General features: G+C 34.1%; 1 pseudogene; it reads right to left on the reverse strand.

Moving 5' to 3' along the window:
- LOC115421517 (large neutral amino acids transporter small subunit 1-like) overlaps positions 1 to 17,500 on the reverse strand; it is a 56,241-nt pseudogene that overhangs the window by 37,931 nt on the left and 810 nt on the right.

Here is a 17,500-nt window from a genome sequence, read left to right on the forward strand (position 1 = left end):
ATATTAATCAACTTACAGTTATGGAAAAATTCTTAGACCACCCTTGTTTACTTCAGTTTCTTGTTCATTTTAATTCCTGGTCCAACTAAAGGTCCATTTGTTTGGACAAATACAATAACAACAAAAATAGCTCATAGTAGTTTAACTTCAGAGCTGATATCTACCCATTTAACATGTTGTGGATCTCTCTGCCTCCTGACCTGATTACAGACACACCTGTTCAGACTGGCTTTTAACCCTTACCACTGGGACACTATTAGGTTTTAATCTGCGGTCTTTTTTCTCATCACTGTGTCTTGTGTCTTATTAATTTATGCATATTTATGGTATTTGACTAAACTGTTTCTATCTTATAATTTAATCATGCTTTTAGATGTAAAGCACTTTGGTCTTCTTCATGTTGTTGTAAAGTGCTATATAAAAAAAAACTTTGATTGATTGATGTTTTCTTGATAATAACCAAAATCACTTCAGTTCTTCCATCAGTATCTATGGCATTGTCGTGACAAAAACAGTGATTTTTTTTTTTGCTTAATTCAAGATTTTTTTTGCTGAATTCAAGCAAAAAAATCTTGAATTAAGTAAAAAATAATAATAATATAATAATAATTAATAATCTGGCACTCAACTCCCTCGAAAACAAAGGAGTTGATGCTGGACTTCAAGAGGAAGAGAGAGGACCCCCCCCTCTTCTCATCTGAGGGGACACCGTGGAGAGGGTCAGTGACTTCAGATTCCTGGGTACTTACATTTGTCAGGACCTCACATGGGGCACTAACACCAGTGCCCTTGTCAAAAAGGCACGGCGGCGCCTGTACTTTTGAAGATCACTGAGAAGGGTCCACCCGTCCCAGGAACTGCTGCTGTCCTTCTATAGATGTTCTGTGGAGAGCATCCTCACCCACAACATCTGAGTGTGGTATAGGAGTAGCTCTCAGGCTGACAAGAAGGCTCTGGAGAGAGTCAGCCCAGAGCATCATGGGAGTCCAGCTGTCCTCTGTGTCAGACATCTATAACAGCAGGTGTCTGCGCAGGGCCAGAAGCAGAAGCTGATGTGAACCCTGGACGGTTCAGATCCTGGACACAGCCTGTTCTCACTGTTGCCTTCAGGGAGGAGGTACAGGTCCATCCAAGCCCACACCTCCAGATATAGCAGCACGTTTTATCCCACTGCGATTCGGGTACTGAACATATTTCAATGACAATACCTCAAAGAAGGATATATATTTAACTTATATCCTTAGTGTCCAGCCAGGGTCAAAGTGCAATATATACTTATCTCTGCTGTTTCTTGGTTGGTGACATGCCTGTTTTTATTCTGTATGGGTCATTCCATATGAAATCTACAGATTTTAAGAAAATTTCCCACCTGACCCTCTCATATTTTTCTAAATTTTTACATACTTATAGAACATTATATATGGTGGGAAAATCCAAAATTTCAAGGCTTAAGTGTAAATAGTTCCAAAGTTATGACCATTTGAAGTAGGTAGGGGGTACCCTAAAATTGCGACCAAAATTAAGACTTGAAATTTTCAGCTATTTCAGGTTTCTATAACTTCTGAACAACAAGAGCTAGAGGTCTGAAATTTTCAGAATCATTTCACATGAATCTATAGTCCTAAGAAATGTGAAAATATTAATTTAAAATTTATGATTGCATGTTACAGAGAATGACAAAGTTGAGATTTTATCCATCGTGAACTTCTAAAATGCTACTTTTGATATATGAACAGCTTAAAATCAAAAATATCTGTCCCACCTTCGGATTCAAAGGTCAGTATCAGCATGTGGGATAAGTAGGATCACAAAATAAAAGACACCATGTGAAAGTACAGGTATTGCCCTAAATTTTGACACCAAGCACAACTTGCTTCTATAAATCCCATATTTTAGCCGAAATTGTCCACATTTAATTTGAACTTTTAACATAGAAGGATTTATAGAAGCAAGTTGTGCCTGGTGTCCAAATTTAGGGCAGTTCCTTTACTTTCACATGGTGTCTTTCATTTTGTGATCCTACCTATCCTACATGCTGATATTGACCTTGGAATCCGAAGGTCGGACAGATATTTTTGAGTTTTAGCTGTTCATATATCATACATAACATAACATAGGACCTTAATTTTACAGATCCATTCCCTAAGTAGACCAGATATAGCACATCAAATTTCTAATGAATATGATGATTAGTTTTTGTGTAATGAGTGGCCAAAAGTAGTATTTTAGAAGTTCGCGATGGATAAAATCTCAACTTTGTCATTCTCTGTAACATACAATTATAAATTTTAAGTACATATTTTCACATTTCTTAGGACTATAGATTCCTGTGAAATGATTCTGAAAATTTCAGACCTCTAGCTCTTGTTGTTCAGAAGTTATAGAAACCTGAAAATAGCTGAAAATTTCAAGTCTTAATTTTGGTCGCAATTTTAGGGTACCCCCTACCTACTTCAAATGGTCAGAACTTTGGAACTATTTACACTTAAGCCTTGAAATTTTGGATTTTCCCATCATATATAATGTTCTATAAGTATGTAAAAAATTTAGAAAAATCTGAGAGGGTCAGGTGGGGACCACTTGATGAAATTATATGGAATGACCCATCTATCCATCTATCTATCTATCTATCTATCTATCTATCTATCTATCTATCTATCTATCTATCTATCTATATCTATATATATATATATATATATATATATATATGTCACAGTAGAGATTGAAATCCAGTAGGAGACAAACTAAAATTCCTATCTGTCCTAGTAGGATTACAAATCCTACTAGGACAGATTGAAATTTTAGTTTGTCCTAGGACAAACTGAAATCCTACAAGAAATTAGGATCTGAAGATTAACCCTAACCCCCTGATTCTGTCTGATTTTAAGTGTGATGAGATATTTGGACTAGAAATGAGACAAATACACTTGGTAAGATTTAGACTTTTTTCCAGTGTAAGGATGTCAAAATCATTTTAGTTCAGGGGCCACATCCAACCCAATATGATCTCACATTTCTTAGGACTATAGATTCCTGTGAAATGATTCTGAAAATTTCAGACCTCTAGCTCTTGTTGTTCAGAAGTTATAGAAACCTGAAAATAGCTGAAAATTTCAAGTCTTAATTTTGGTCGCAATTTTAGGGTACCCCCTACCTACTTCAAATGGTCAGAACTTTGGAACTATTTACACTTAAGCCTTGAAATTTTGGATTTTCCCATCATATATAATGTTCTATAAGTATGTAAAAAATTTAGAAAAATCTGAGAGGGTCAGGTGGGGACCACTTGATGAAATTATATGGAATGACCCATCTATCCATCCATCTATCTATCTATCTATCTATCTATCTATCTATCTATCTATCTATCTATCTATCTATCTATCTATCTATCTATCTATCTATCTATATCTATATATATATATATATATATATATATATATGTCACAGTAGAGATTGAAATCCAGTAGGAGACAAACTAAAATTCCTATCTGTCCTAGTAGGATTACAAATCCTACTAGGACAGATTGAAATTTTAGTTTGTCCTAGGACAAACTGAAATCCTACAAGAAATTAGGATCTGAAGATTAACCCTAACCCCCTGATTCTGTCTGATTTTAAGTGTGATGAGATATTTGGACTAGAAATGAGACAAATACACTTGGTAAGATTTAGACTTTTTTTCCAGTGTAAGGATGTCAAAATCATTTTAGTTCAGGGGCCACATCCAACCCAATATGATCTCAAGTGGGTCAGACCAGTGAAATACTATTATAATAGCCTATAAATAATAACTCCAAATTTTTCTAATTTTTCAAGTTCAAGGGCCACATGCAGGCCAATGTGATCTCAAATGGAAGTAAAATAAGAAAATTTTAACTTATAAATGATGACAACTCCACATTTTCTCTTTGTTTTAGCATAAAAAAAGTAAAATTACATGAAACTGTCTCACTGAAAAGTTCCTCTGTAGGTGATTCTGTCTGATTTTAAGTGATGAGATATTTGGACTAGAAATGAGACAATACACTTGGTCAGATTTTGATATTTTTTCCAGTGCACAGGGTTCCCCTCATTGTGAAGTCCCTCACAGCTCAGTCTATTTCTGTTTCCTCTCCCACCAGAAAAAAAAGTCATTCTGATCTGAAGTTCCCTGGGTCTCCCTTCGCCTCTCTGCCTTTCTTTGAGGAGAACAGCATCCGACATTAAGACGGGCGGCCATAGGAGCACAGCAGGCTTTGGCAGGAAACACACTGCCAGCATGACAGGAAGTGAATCGTACAGGTATCTAGTGACTGTTTGGAGTTATTGGGAAGGAAATAGAACGGTATTATGTCACTTTCAATATTCAGGAGCGGAAAAATCACAGCTTTTATGAGCATTAGACTAATTTCTACGACACGAACCTGAAGACCTGCAAGAACTGACACAAACAGGAAGACAGCCAAGTTTTGGGAGTAGGGGTGGAAGAAAATATCAGTTCCGCAATATATCACGATATTTCATTTCACAATACTGTATCAATATTAAAAAACACTGTGTCAATATTTTTAGGTATTTATTCAAATGCATGATCCTGTTGGGATCAAACAAAAATGTGTTTAGTATTTGTGCATATTTCTAGTGTAATTCAATTCTTCCAGGAAATAATCACTTTAAAAAAAATTGCCTTTTTAACAGTATCATGATATATCGTGATATATTGCATTGTGATCCTAGTAGGGGTGTGAGAAAATATCAGTTCTGCAATATATCAAGATATTTAATTTGACAATTCTGTATCGATATTAAAAAATACTGTGTAAATATTTTTAGGTATTTATTCAAATGCAGATATTGTGGAGGTTCATTTTTGTTTTTCTTTTTTGTTTATATTTTATTAATCATTAATTAAAACTCTTTTATTAAATAATGTTAGCTCCTTTGTTGGGATTGAACTCAAATCCTGTTCTGATGTTAGTTTTGAACTAATAGAATATGAACATTTGAACAGGATCTGAAACTGTAATGTCTGTAAAACAGAATTTCAGTTTGAACACAGGAACATTTTGTGATATAACATTAGATCCTGTTTTGATCATTAATAAAAATGTGTTTAGTATTTGTGCAGATTTCTGCTGTAATTCAATTCTTCAAGGAAATAATCATTTTTAAAAATGAAACAAACAAAAAATTGCCTTTTTAACAGTATCGTGATATATCGTATTGTGATCCTAGTTACCTCCGCCAAGGAGGTTATGTTTTTGCTTGTTTGTTTGTTTGTCTGTTTGTCTGTCTGTTAGTGTGCAACATAACTCAAAAAGTTATGGACAGATTTTGATGAAATTTTCAGGGTTTGTTGGAAATGGGATAAGGAAGAAATGATTAAATTTTGGTGGTGATCGGGGGTGGGGGGGCCCACAGGGGGGCCCATTTCCAACAAACCCTGAAAATTTCATCCAAATCTGTCCATAACTTTTTGAGTTATGTTGCACACTAACGGACAGACAAACAGACAGACAAACAAACAAACAAACCCTGGCAAAAACATAACCTCCTTGGTGTGGGGGGGCCCACGGGGGGGGCCACTGATCAGCCTTGGCGGAGGTCTGTGCTCTCCGAGTGCTTCTAGTTTGTTTGTTTGTTTGTCTGTCCGTTAGTGTGCAACATAACTCAAAAAGTTATGGACAGATTTGGATGAAATTTTCAGGGTTTGTTGGAAATAGGATAAGGAAGAAATGATTAAATTTTGGTGGTGATCGGGGGTGGGGGGGCCCACGGGGGGGGGGGGGGGGGGGGGGGGGCACTGATCAGCCTTGGCGGAGGTCTGTGCTCTCCGAGTGCTTCTAGTATTGTGATTTGTATCGTATCGCCAGATTCTTGCCAATACACAGCCCTATTAGTAAATGAGTTTGTAAATTTTTTTTGTGTGTGCAAGAGTTTGCACACGTTTTAATTAGGGATGTAACCATATGAAAATTTCATATCACGGTTAGTGGGACAAAATTATCACGGTTATCATTATTATCGTGATATTATTGAAATTGTGCTCAGAATATTCAAAAAGTACTAATACACACACTGAAATAATTTAAGTAAGTTGTATTTTGAAAAATAAATAAATAAATAAATAAATTAAATAATAGCCACAATGTACTTTCTGTTGCAGAAACATTAAAAGATTAACATGTAAACAATCAAATATACAAATGTGCATTACAGATGGCCCCTTATGGCCATTGTTTGACCATTTTCCAGATTAAGTTCGACTTGTTTGAGTTTCTTTTTGACAGACAGACAGACAGACAGACAGACAGACAGACAGACAGACAGACAGACAGACAGACAGACAGATAGATAGATAGATAGATAGATAGATAGATAGATAGATAGATAGATAGATAGATAGATAGATAGATAGATAGATAGATAGATAGATAGATAGATAGATAGATAGATAGAGCCTGGAGTGCTGCTGCTTCTCCAGGAAATGAGCAGTACCATTAGTTTTCAAACTGCAGTAATCAATCACTGTTATCATGATAATTAGAATTTAAACGGTAATTCTAACCGTTGGCAATTTTACCGCAGTTTATTGTTATACCAGTAATCGTTACATCCCTAGTTTTAATACACGTAAACCTTTAGTAGATCCGGCCTTTAGGTCTTCAGTGTTCTGCAGGTGCACAGTTCTCCTCCTGAAGGCACCGTTAAAGCCTCTCGTCTGACTCCATCTTTGGACTTGTTGTGATAATAGACCACCAGGAAACCCTCCACAGTGAATGGGACACCAGTTCCAGTTCTCATTTGTTCAAACAGGCCAAGTCTCCATCTTTGTGCGACTCCAAACTCCTTGCTGCTAATGAGTGGAGTTCCAAATGAAAGAGGCAGTGTTCTACTTTAACGCTATTGTCTGGTTCCTCTGTGCCATCCTCCTGTGTCTGGCTGCACTTCACAACATCCTGCGGCCTTAATGAGGAGTTCGGCCCGACTCCAGGAAGCCAAACACCGGCTGCTCGCCTCATACAGACGAGCGGTGTGGACAAAACGGAGACAGGATGCAGATGAACTTTAGCTCAATTTGTCTGAAGTGAAATACAGTCTGAGTTTTGGTCCAGGATACAATTAGACAGACAAGGATGAAAAAAGGAAAAAAGATCTGGAAACCTGGGCTATGTATTGGCAAGAATCTGGTGATACAATACAAATCACAATACTAGAACCACAATACAATATATTGCGATATATCATGATACTGTTAACAAGGCGATATTTTTTGTTTTGTTTGTTTCTTTTTTTTAAAAGATTATTTCCTGGAAAACTTATTTTGCAGCATTTGGATAAATAAAGTTTTAACATGTGGCTTTACCAGTACAAAAAAACCCCACACAAATAAATAAAGAAAGAAATAATATTTTATAGACATTACAGTTTAAGATTCTGCTTAAATGTTCGTATTCTATTGTGAAAAGAATCCATTGTGTTCAGTCCCTGAATCACCCAACATCAGAACATTATTTTTGTGCATTCCCAATAAAAAAAAAAAAAAAATTGCCTCTTTCAGACAGTAAAAAGTGTTTTTAGGATGCTTTAAGTATCCATTATTTAACAAAACAACGTTATCAATTTCAAAAAAACTACATTTATGACCTGCAATATCACAATACTACTTTTGTAGAATACAAACAAACAGAACAAAATACCCATGCGAATACAGAAATAAAAGAGCTGGAAAAACAAAAAAAACAAAAATGAACCTCAGCCATGTCTGCATTTAAAAAAATACCTAAAAATATTGATACAGTACCTTTTAATATTGATTTAGTATTGTGGAGTGAAATATTGTGATACCGATATTTTCTTACACTGCACCTACAGCTTATACCTTTCCTTTATCTGTTGTTTTAAGTGTGAAATAACAGCTTTTAATAACTCACCACCATCTGATGTCAAAACCCTGGTCATGAACAGATTTCCACTATACACTCGAATGTTATTTATGCAAAAATTCTTTTTTTTTTTTTTTTTTTTTTTTTACAATTGTTCTATGTCTTTTAATCTATTCTTGTATTTTACTCTGCTATTTTGGTTTTTATTTATTTTTCTATACATCACTTTGGTCCACTGTGGTTGTTTTAAAGTGCTTTACCAAAAAAAGTTGGATTGGATTTTACTTCGCACATTACAGTTTATTGCTGCACCTTACTGATTTTTTTTTATTTTAATTTTATTTTTATTGGTTTATTTAATAGGGACCATGCACATTTATGAACATTGCTGTATAAAAAAATACACCTATGCAAATATGCCAGAATTAGTAAAAATAACTACTTTTCATCTGCAGTTCCTACGCAGGTGACAGAAACAAGACATAAAACAGCCAACATTAGTACATCACTCGTTTGCTATCAATTAAAAAAAAAAAAATTTGATTAGATTTTTTTTTTAACAGTTTTTATACTTCTAATTTATTATGTATAGTGTGTTTGCTCTTGTTTTCTATTTTTATTCTTATATTGTATTTTTATTGTCATGCTGCTGCACTACTATCTATCTATCTATCTATCTATCTATCTATCTATCTATCTATCTATCTATCTATCTATCTATCTATCTATCTATCTATCTATCTCTTTCTTATGTTCTGTGAGTGACACAGATTCCTTACATTTCTGCTTTTTACATCAAGGTGGCGGGTAAAGACACATCAGTATTTAAAAAAAACAGCTGCTTTGAAGAAATGGGCAGAACACCCATTACAACCAAACCACATCCTGTTTTAGGTCATGTGACTCAGGCTGCACCAATAAACTCAGGGCAGTGTTTAATGGGTGTGGGTCACAGTCTGAGCACGCTGGCTTCATAGACGGTGCAGCTGGAGGATTTTAGGGACAGTTTGTTACCCAGTGGTTACAGTTATGGATGGATTTGGATGAAATTTTCAGGAAATGTTGATACTGGCACAAGGAGAAAATGATTAAATTTTAGTGGTGATGGTGGTGGGGGTGATCTGCCTTGGTGGAGGTCTGCACTCTTCAAGCACTTTTCTAGTTTTTTAGTGTTTTTACTTAATTTTGGTAAATTTATTGCTTATTTTTTTGCATGCTATTTAGGATTTTCTAAATATTTGATTAATTTTGGATCATTTTCTATAATAATAATAATTCAACAATAATGTATAAATTTTATAATAATGTATGTCTTTTTCTTCGATTTTGTTCAGTTTGTGTCTAATTTTGTTCACGTTACTTATTATTTTGTTGATTTATTAATTTTTATTCATTTTGCTGCTTATTTTTTAGGTTTTTTTTTTTTTTTTTGACTTAATTTTGGTAAATGTAATGCTTTTTTCAAGCTATTTAGGATTTTCTAAATATTTGATTAATTTTGGGTCATTTTCTATAATAATGTGCATAACGCAGTGTGTCCATCCACTGTCATTGATCCAACTCCATGGGTTTACTTTTTCTTCAATTTTGTTCAGTTTGTGTCAAATTTTGTTCATGTTACTTATTATTTTGTTGATTTATTCATTTTTGTTCATTTTGTTGCCTTTTTTTTAGGTTGTTTTTTTTTTTTTACTTAATTTGGGTAAATGTATTGCTTTTTCATTTTCAGTTAGATGATAAAGTGTGAACGTAAAGTTAAGTGATGTTGTCATACTCTCTGGGTGGGAAAACTAAAGGCAGAACCAAGACCCCTGCAGTGTGTTTGTCTAATGCAGCATTCTTACCTAGGCCGATCTTCACGAAGCCGATGATGATGATGAGAGCCAGCGCCAGAAGTTTTGCCGCCGCGAAAAAGTCCTGCACTCTGGTGGCCGCCCTCACACTGTAGCAGTTGACAAATGTCAAGAGGACTGCAACGAGAAAAACAAAGACAAACAGGGAGACTGTAAACAGTGGCGCTCAAACACGACTTACAGTAAGATCCTGTTTCAGTTTCAACCACAAAAAAAGATTTTAGTAAGTCAGCTCAAAACACACACGAGAAAACTCACACCATGCCCACACTACACCTCAGACAGTTTCATATGAGTAATTTCAACTGATACTGAGTAATGGAGAGATTTGTATCAGGCAAGTACAGTAAAACTAGCCTTTTCTTTAAAACCATGTGTGTGTCTAGGGGTGTAAGAAAATATCAGTTCTGCAATATGTGATATTTCATTTTACAATACTGTATCGATATTAAAAAGTACTGTATCGATATTTTTAGGTATTTATTCAAATGCAGATATTGTGGAGGTGCATTTTTGTTTTACTTTTTTGTTTACATTTTATTTATTACTATTTAACACTGTTTTATTCAATAATGTTCATTCCTTTGTTGGGATTGAACTCAAATCCTGTTCTGATGTTAGTTGTGAACTAATAGAATCTGAACATTTGAACAGGATCTGAAACCGTAATATCTGTAAAACAGAATTTCAGGTGCAACACAGGAACATTTGGTGATAGAACATTAGATCCTGTTGGGATCAAATAAAATGTGTTTAGTATTTGTGCAGATTTCTGCTGGAATTCAATTCTTCAAGGAAATAATCATTTAAAAAAACAAAATGACAAAAAATTGCCTTTTAACAGTATCATGATATATAGTGATATATCATATCATGATCCTAGTGTTGTGATTTGTATTGTATTGCCATATTCTTGCCAATACACAGCCCTATGTGTGTCTAACTTCTACAGTAAGCAGTGGAGGCAACTGCTAAACAAATTCCTGAGGGAGTGAAGCCCTTCCCACTATACACTTTTTTTTTTTATATACACACATGTACTCTGTTTGTACTTTCTATACACACACACACACACACACACACTTGTTGAAGCGACCCCTAACCCCGGACCCCATTAAAAGTGATTAACTAAAGCAGCAGGTCCCTTCAAAGCTCCTAAATCAGGTCGGGGGCCACAACAGAAAGACGAGACAAAGCACAATGAGGCCCAGTGTTAAAGAGAGCAGGACAAAGACCCAGGCAGGCTGAGTACAGTAGAGAGCTGCAAACACACACACACACACACACACACACAGCCTGTCATCCACGCTCACCCAAAGCCAGGCTAATGCATGGGTATGTATTTATATACAGTATATACATGCACTGTATGAGTCATGCATGCAAGCCAAGGTAATAATAGTTTTGGATTTTTCGTTATAGTTTAGTTTTATTTAGTTTTGACTTTTTTTCTGTAATTCAGTTCGTTTTAATTTGTTTTTAGAGCAGGTTTGCTAGTTTTTATTACTTTTCATTTTTTTCTAAATGTTTAGTTTTAATTTAGTTGTAGTTCAGTGGTCTCTTTTCTCTTCTTCTCTGTCGTCGTATTCAAATCAATCCCAGACAGGACTCTGCTGCTTTCTCCCAACTTTAGTCTCCATGTTTCCAGGTAGAGTGGGGACCAGAAGACGACTAGAAACCACAAGTGAACACAAATGACGGACCGTTAAATGTTGTATGGTGCCACTAGCTAAATTGCTAGAGCGAAATAAATTGATTTCGTATCAAAACTACGTTGACAAAGACGACAACGAAGGGAATTTTATCCCTAATTTTTATACGTTTTAGTTAGTTTTGTAAACACACAATTCAGTTTCAGTTAGTTATCATGTTTTTCTTTTAATTCTAGTTTTATTTATTTCAGTTAATGAAATGTTTTTTCAATTCTAGTTTTCGTCATTTCATTAGTTTTCGTTAACGATAATAACCTTGATGCAAGTGAATGCAAAGTAGCACAATGATCTGAATTCCCACAGAAACAAGTCAAACGGACCAATAACCTGCTCCACAAAAGACCTGTGGAGGTGTGTGTGTGTGTGTGTGTGTGCGTGTGCATGTGTGTGTGCATGTGTGTGTGTGTGCATGTGTGTGCGTGCATGCATGTGTGTGTGTGTGTGTAGATTTGGTTCTCGGCCCCTCACTGACCCGAACCACCCCACTGCCCACACCACAGCCATGCACACACACACATATTAAGGCGGGTAATCCCCATGAAACACACACACACACACACACACACACACACACACACATAGACGAGGAGGCTCCCGCTCCCTGGCCTTGTCATGTGGTCTCAATTGGGATTTAGCCTTCAGTCAATCTGAAGATTAGGTACTAGGGTTACAGGCTGACACCACACACACACACACACACACACACACACACACACACACATACACGTGTACATACTGTCATACGTAAGCATGTATCCACACAGAGCTGGAGGAGGATTGTTGTGTGGCTGGAAGAAAAACACCTAAAATCAGAAAGTGCGCACAGTAAACCTAATAATCCAGGTTCATCTCATTATTAAGACTCAAAACAACATATATAATAATATTCAGACTAGGGATGTAACGATTACCGGTATAACGATAAACCGCAAGTAAAATTGCAGACGGTTAGTATTACCATTAAAATTCTAATTCTCATGATAACCGTGTTTGATTACCACACTTTTCCAGAGAAAACGCTTATGTAAAGATCTGCTTTTATGTCAATATTTGAGTCAAGTTTTAATTTATTACAATTTTAATTTTCTATACCTAATATTTGGAACCAATATTCACTTTTAAAGTCTGTGAAAAGGTTCGTTAAACATCTGTATGTTATTTATGCAATAAATTATATACATTTTTCAAATGGGATTTTATTTTTTTTTTGTTTTCTGTCCTTTTGTGTTTTTATAGTAGGTTAAAGTGAAAAAAATAATAGGCAGATGAAATAGATGAAGTTGTGCTGAAAAAAAAAGATCCTAAACATGGGGATAGTAAACATTTGTTTCTATAGTATATAAAGGCAAAATCAAAAGGACTGAAAAAATGGATGAAATAGGCTCAGACCACTAAGGGTTAATATTAGAATGTTTCTGCATTGTGCCAATTATTTTATTAGTTTTTTTTTTGTTTGTTTGTTTTTTTTTCAAAATACAACTTGGTTAAATTATTTCAGTGTGTGTATCAGTACTTTTTGAAAATTTTGAGCACAATTTCAACAATACCGTGATAATAATGATAACCATAATCATTTTGGTCACAATTACCATGATATGAAATTTTCATATTGTTACATCCCTAATTCAGAATGATGAAAATTCACCAGTACTTAACTAATACTGGGAAAGAAAGCTTTAAATGTTGTGTTCCCACTGCCTGGAGTAACAAAAAAAGGGGCTAATAAATGAAGGAGCTTTAAATACATACAAAGTCATTTTAAATGACTTAAAAATGAATTAATAACAGTAAAAAAGTACAATTATTTGGTGAAAATGTTTACATCCAAATAGGGATGTAACGATTACTGCTATAACGATAACCGCGGTAAAATTGCCGACGGTTAGTATTACCGTTTAAATTCTAATTTTCATGATAACTGTGTTTGATTACCGCACTTTTAGGGGAAAAAAACCCTATGTAAAGATCTGCTTTTATGCCAAATATTTGAGTATAGTTTTAATTTGTTACAATTTTTATTGTATATACCTAATATTTGGAACCAATATTCACTTTTAAAGTCTTTGAAAAGGTTCGTTAAGCATCCGTGTGTTATTAATGCAATAAATTATATAATGAATCCAACTACATGAACTCTTTACAACCTACAACTGTTGTATTCATCTCTATATTTAACCTTTCCTGAGTGATTTGGCGCAATTTATTATACTTTATCTTTTGCATTTGGATATTTGAGTGAAAATCAGGTATTTTCCTCTTTTCATTTACTGATGGTGTAGATTGTCATAACAACTCAACCTAAATGAAAGTTTATCATATCACGACTGAGCAAAATGTGACTTTTTCAGCAAAATATATCATTAACTCAACATAAAAATGATTTGTTTTATCTGTGAATTGGTGTTGTAGAAGATGACGGTGTTTCCACGGTAACTACGGAGCCTCTGAACGTCCAAATATGGGTCATATCTGATGACATTGAAAAGATAAAGAACTGTATTTTACACCAATTATTTCAACATATTTCTCAAATTTTGTTCAGTTTTGTGGCTTATTGCTGATTATTTTTTCTTTTTTTTTAAATTCCTTTTCTTAATTTTATTGATTGCTTTGGCTGTTCCGGCTCATTTTGTTGGCTAATATAATTTTCCTCATTTTTGTTGCATTTTTTGATATTTAGTTTATTTTTTTCAACATTTTCTTTCCTATTTCATTATATTTTCTTCAATTTGTTCAGTTTTTTGGTTTATTGGGTTGATTTATTATTAATTTTTATTTCTTTTATTCATCACTTTGGTTTGTTTGTGTTATTTTGTTACTTTACTTATTTTACTCAGTTTGTGCTATTTTGTCCACATTATCATTATTTGTCCCTTTTTCTTTCTTCCTTTTTTTTCATTTTATCCACTGTCTTGATCCAACTCCATGGGTTTTACTGGTGAATGAATGTGTAGAAGATGACAGTGTTTCCACGGTAACTATGGAGCCTCTTGAACATCCAAATGGGTCATACTGATGACCATGAAAAGATGAAGAACTGTATTTTACACCAATTATTGACATGTATTGATAGGATTAATGGATCACCAGGTATTAAACAGTTTTAGATCAGTAGATGGTTTTTATCAGTGGTGGATGTTTGGGTCTTTATGGGTTAAATGTTCAACAAATAATGACGACAGTTAAATAAACTCTGTTTTAACAAAAACTTAGGTCATTATTACTTTGGTTTGATGTGTGCGAGCATCCTCATCTATTGAGCTGATGTAACAAGGAAGAACTTTTTACAGTGCATGCACCCCTGCCTATGGTACGTACTGTATTTACTGCACTGGTGTCAAACATAAGGCCCGTGGACCCCAGCTGGCCCACCTAAGGGTCCAGTCCAGCCCATGGGATGAATTTTTGAAATGCAAAAATTACGCTATCTACTGAAAATATTAATCAATTAAATCAATTTAGTTCAGGTTCGACATCTAAAGTGGGTCAGATCAGTAAAATACTATCATAATAACCTATAAATAATGACAACTCCAACTTTTATCTATGTCTTCGAGGGAAACAAGTAAATTACATTAAGAAAAATGTTTACGTCTGCAAACTATGCTTTTAAAAACTGTAAATAACATGCACAACCTGAAATTTCTTCAAAAAAATGAGTGCAATTTCAACAATATTTACCTCAGTTAATTATTTACACTCACAGTAGATCTACAATACACAAAACATTTAGTAATAGACAGAATATTGGTCAAATTGCACTTATCTTTTAACACATTTCAGCTTGTTCATATTTATTCAAGTTACTTGTGTTTTTTAGTGACAGAAAACTTTGGAAATCAACACAATTTCATGTAATTGTACACTTTTACACTAAAACAAAGACATTTTTGAATTATTTATAGGTAAAATGTTCTTTTTTAGTGTAAAAAAAAAAAGTAAAATTCCATAAAAATATGACATTTAACAAACTGTCCTTTCACAAATAATGTGAATAACCTGAACAACCTGAAATGTCTTAAAAGAAGTCAGTGAAATTTTACCAATATTCTATCTGTTATTAAATGTTTTGTGTATTGTACATCCACTGTGATGTGTAAGCTGTAATGTGCATGTGGAAATGATAACTGATGCATATTATTGTTAAAATTGCACATTTTTTTTTTTAGAAATTTCAGTTGAATTCGCATTATTAACCCATAACGACCCAAACATCCACCACCGACCAAAATCATTTACGGATATAAAAAGTTAAATACCTGTTGATCCACTAATCCAATCAATCCATGTAAATAATTGGTTTAAAATACAGTTCTTCATCTTTTCATGGTCATCAGATATGGCCCATTTGGACGTTCAGAGGTTCCGTAGTTACCGTGGAACACCGTCATCTTCTACAACATTGATTCCCCAGTCAAACCATGGAGTGGATCAATGACAGTGGATGGACACACTGGGTTTATGTTCAGTAAATGACAGCTGGACTGAAAAAAATCACTTTTTCCTCCAGTTTTTTCTGTTGTTGGTGTGATAACCCTCAAATGGAATCTCAGCATGATGTTTAAAGTACATGACAATAAAATAAATACAGGGGAAAACACCCTGATTTTCACTTAAATAAATGCAAAATGGAGAGGATAATATTGTGATAATAGTGTTAAATCACATAAGAAAGGATTAATAGAGAGAAAACATTAATATATGATAATAGATTTGCTGAAAAGACACTTTTTTTTCAGTTTCTCTGTTTCTGATATAATAACCCTTACCTTTAACCTGACCTTATATGAACATCTACATGATGAGTCACTTAATGTGGAAAATAGATTATTTGCACTGAAAACAAAAAGAAATTCTGATTAATATATCATAAATGGTAGTGAATAATTAAGAAAGGTTAAATGCAGAGGGAAACTGATTTGGAGGTTGCCAAAAATCCTAGAAAAATACATGATCCTACACTGAAAAACACAAAATAAGGAGGATAATATTACAATAAATGGTGCTAAATCATTTGAGAAATATTAAATACAGAGAAAAATTTGGGAACTGCACAAAAGTAGCACTAGGTCTGTATAAGTTAAACTTCTTCTTCTTCTTCCTTAACCCATAAAGACCCAGTTAATGAGATTTGCTGGAAAAGATACTTTTTTTTTCAGTGTTCTCTGTTTCTGATATAATAACCTAACCTTTAACCGGAGCTTTAATGAACATCTACATGATCAGTAACTTAAATGTAGGAAAATAGATTATTTGCACTGAAAAAACACAAATACAGAACACAATATTACAATAAAAGGTGCTAAATCACTTAATAAATGTTCAATACAGAGAAAAATATGGAACTGCCACAAAAGTAGCGCTGGGTCTGTATGAGTTAAAGAAACTTGCAGATATAAACAGTTTCTTATTTAACCCATTAAGACCCAGTTAATAAGAAAATTGCTTAAAAAGGCAGTTTTTTTCAGTTTTCTCTCTTTCTGATATAATAACCCTAACCTTTAGTCTGAGCTTTTATGAACATCAACATGATCAGTCAATTAAATATAGGAAAACAGATTATTTGCACTGAAAAAAAAAACCACAAAATATAGAAGATAATATTACAATAAACAGTGTTAAATCCCTTAACAAATGTTAAATATAGAGAAAAATGTGGGAACTGACACAAAAGTAGGTCTGGGTCTGTATGAGTTAAAGAAACTTTGTAGATAAAAACACTTTCTTATTTAACCCATTAATGAGAGATTTTCTGAAAAAGACACTTTTTCCACTTTCTCTGTTTCTGATGTAATAACCCTTACCTTTAATCTGAGCTTTTATGAACATCTACATGACCAGTGAATCAAATAGGAAAATACATGATCTACACGAGAAAACACAAAATAAGGAGGATAATATTTAACATTTGTTAAGTGATTTATGACCATTTATTGTAACATTGAGAAACATGTGAACTGCCTCAAAAGTCGGTCTGGGTCTGTGTGAGTTAAAGAAACTTTGGAAATAAAAACACTTTCTTTCATGATGTAATCTGACTTCTTCACTCTTATGGTACTGGTTCGGC

This window comes from Sphaeramia orbicularis, chromosome 6 (genome assembly GCF_902148855.1).
Source record: "Sphaeramia orbicularis chromosome 6, fSphaOr1.1, whole genome shotgun sequence".
Classification (NCBI taxonomy): domain Eukaryota; kingdom Metazoa; phylum Chordata; class Actinopteri; order Kurtiformes; family Apogonidae; genus Sphaeramia; species Sphaeramia orbicularis.